At 33.8% G+C, this 3,666-nt stretch overlaps 1 non-coding gene across 1 annotated transcript; it reads right to left on the minus strand.

Moving 5' to 3' along the window:
- Nucleotides 1-503: 503 nt before the first annotated feature.
- On the minus strand, nucleotides 504-609 carry LOC122123212. The gene has a single exon (XR_006150348.1). It is a non-coding gene; the product is annotated as a U6 spliceosomal RNA (small nuclear RNA).
- Between the last annotated feature and the right edge of the window lie 3,057 nt (nucleotides 610-3,666).

The following is a 3,666-nucleotide window of genomic DNA, read 5'->3' on the forward strand; positions in this document are numbered from 1 at the left end:
GTTCATTTTCCTTAACATCATCTTATTTGGTCATATGCAGATAGCTTTTGACCTTTTCTGCTTATCCCAGACATATATTAGTTATTGAAAATTAGGGAAACAATGGGACCTATGTTTCTTTGGGCCTAGTTAGTTCACTTAATTTTTTCCAAGTCTTTTGATTTCTTAACAAATTGGACAATGCTATTCTTTCTGATGGAGGCATAGAATTCCATTGTGTATATATACCACATATCCATTCATCTGCTGAGGGGCATCGGGGTTGGTTCCATATCTTAGCTATCTTAAATAATGCTGCAATGAACATAGTTATGCTGGTAGCTTTAGTATGGTCTTGTTTGTGATCATTTGGGTAAATGTCCAAAAGTGGGATTGCTGGGTCATAGGGAAGCTCTATGTGGAGTCTTTTGAGGAACCTCCATACTGCTTTCCAAAGTGGCTGAACAAGTTTACACTCCCACCAACCATGCAGTACTGTTCCCTTGTGATCACATCCCCTCCAGCATCTGTTGGAATGCTTCAGGAATTTGCCTGTCATCCTTATGCAGGGGCATGCTAATCTTTTTTGTATTTTTCCAATATTAGTGTACGTGATGCTGAATTGAGCACAGAAAACTTTTTATATATAAAGTGTAATTGATTTTATTAAACTATATAATTCAACAAAAAGTAAGTTTAAAAGAATCGTCATGAACTTTTAGAAACATGTATTCCTTACATAAGCACACATTTAAGAATAAACTCAAGATTGACATGTCAAAAACAAAATAATCCCAGATATTTGTTGTTCAAGATATGTGTAGGAGAAGGAATGCAATTATTCGATACAAGGCAACTGTCCTAATGAACACAGCAGCAAGTGTTAAGGTTTGATAAAACTTTTAATGTTTTAAACATATTTAATTTTTGGAATTTACTTACATATACAAAAACTAGGACTGTTTGTCAGGTCATAATACTTTTCTATAAAGTATTTAAGATTTATGGTAGCAGACATATACTACTAATTATGTACATTTCAGAGTTTATAGAAACTTTACTAATGAGAAGTTGCAAAGTCCTTGTGTAAAGGAACAGAATAAAGAGTTAAGACTTTGTTAACTACAGTTTCTGTTAAAACAATAGGGCTTCCTTACTTTATATGTTAGCGAGGAACAAATGATGATATAAGCCATGTACAAATGATGAGATGAGCCATAAATAGTAATCTTAGTGGGTAACTTTAAAGACTGCACATAGTCTATAAAACTCATGTTGAGCATCATAATCTTAGTCAGTTTTAAATGTACAGGAATATGAGAAAATAGTAAAATCTAATAGGTAGTACCCTTCAAATACTGAAAACACTGGTAATTGTTTTGTTTTTTACTTTATTAATCATTAATATTTAATTACTGGTTTTTCTTATTTGTAGTATTGTTTTCCTTGTTGTACTATAATACTATTTTTTGTAAGTCCTCATTAGGAGGTACTTTGAGAAGGTTACAGGGATGGCCAAATCATTTTTATAGGAGCATGTGAATTTACAAAGAGGAAAATTAAGAACAAAATATTTATTTAAAAAAATGATGAAGTAGAGTCTGAATCAGGAGTGTTGAAAAATGTCCATACCTAAAATCTTAGCCCTAGGATGAAGCAGCAGTATTACAGAGTTGAGGCCACAAAAGTGAGACTGTGTTTTTTTTTATTTTGATTTTGTTGGTCATGGGGCTTGAACACTGGGGCCTGGGTGCTGTCCCTCAGCTTAAAGCTAGCATTACCACTTGAGACAAAGCACCACTCCATCTTTTTGTGCTTATGTGGTGCTGCTGAGGACTCAAACCCACGGCCTCATGCATGCAAGAAAAACACTCTACAACTGAGCCATCTTCCCTGCACCTGAGATAACTGTGTTTAAAAAAAATCATCTAAACAACATTTGCTTTCTGCTTTGGGTTGTATAATGAAATATATGAATATCTTTTGATGTTTTTGTGAATTGTCGTACTTCTAAATTTATACTCACTTCAGCCACTTTATCCTTTTCAAAGTCATGAAATATCTCTGAGAGTTTGCTTCTGTGAAGATTGTTTTTGCATTTATAATTTCTTCTGAATCATTTTTATTTTTTGTCAAAATGACTTTATATTTCATGTTGATGGTTTATCATACATCAAATACCTTTAAATGTACATGTAGAGTCTGAAGATCACAAAATGAATATTCTCATACAGCTCTTGTTTAGCTGTTATGCACTTTCAGCATTATGATATTTCTCTCTCTTTAACTCTCTCTCATTTCCTCTCTTTCTCTTTCATGCTCCATGTCTGCTACTTAGAATTTCTGCTGGTCTACTATAATCCTACAGAATCAACTGGTTTTGTGGGAACATGAGAGGGACCATCAGTTACCCTTACATTTCTTAAGAATTATAACAGTGACATGATATTATTCTTTTCTATTCTAAATGGCAAAACACCAGATCTAGGAATTCCTTTTCACTTTTATACTATTATAAATTTTATCTCATAGGAATCATTGGGACGGATAGAATACTTTTAACCTCTGACCTATAAGTTCTTTTTCTTTTACAAACAAACCTTTTTTATTATCAGTAAGTAACTACATGTAATGAAAACAAAGCTATCCTATGAAAAGTAGGCCGAAGTTGTTCACAGGGATGGGGGGAAGTGAGCACAAAGGATGCCCGTCATAGAGCACAGATCCTCAGAGCAGTTTATCATGTACACTTTGTGAGAATGAAATGTGCTGGGATGTATAAATTAAATCACTGAACAACTGATATATATATATATATATATATATATACACATATATTTATATATGTATATTTATTTATATATGCAGCATATATGTCTGTATATGCCCTTATACATGTACAATGCATGTTATTATACACACAAATACACACATACATATACACATGTACACATGCACACAAGGAGAAAGACATAGATACAGCCAACACTAGTTTCACTACTTGTTGAATATGCCTTAGAGGGAATGCTTGGAACAAAATAATGTTGAAGATACGTTTGTCTCCAAAAGTTCTTTTACCACTCCTCTTAGCTCTTAAAACTGGTAGGTTTTGCTAGATTCAACTTGTAAAATGCAATACAAGTGACAGCAAGTCACTCAGAAATCTCAGTAAGTAAACATCATATGGTGTCTCCCTGCTCCCAACAGAATGGTTGCTCTTGTAGACCTTCTCAACAACCAAAGTAGATGGAGAATACCCTGGAAAAGAATAAAGTTCTATGGACTTAAATGGCATCCAACAGCCAACATCAATTCTTAAGCAGATGAGTGAGTCCTCAGAAGTTTGGAGCTTAAGTCAACATTTAACCAACCCATGTAAAAAGTCCTATGTGAGAAATGCTGACTGAGGTCTTGCTGATTTCCTGGCCAAGAAAATAAGAAAGTATTTTTAATATATTAAAATTTGAGAATAATTTGTAACCTGTCTATAAATGTGTAGAACACTATTATATCAACTCAAAAAAATGATGTGGGAAACTTACTGCATTGTTGGTGGGAATGTAAACTTGTTCAACCACTTTGGAAAGCAATATGGAGGTTCCTCAAAAGACTCCACATAGAGCTACCCTATGACCCAGCTATCCCACTTTTGGGAATTTACCCAAATGATCACAAACAAGACCATAC

The sequence above is a fragment of the Dipodomys spectabilis genome, unplaced genomic scaffold (assembly GCF_019054845.1).
Source record: "Dipodomys spectabilis isolate Male_0828 unplaced genomic scaffold, ASM1905484v1 ptg000226l, whole genome shotgun sequence".
Taxonomy (NCBI): Eukaryota; Metazoa; Chordata; class Mammalia; order Rodentia; family Heteromyidae; genus Dipodomys; species Dipodomys spectabilis.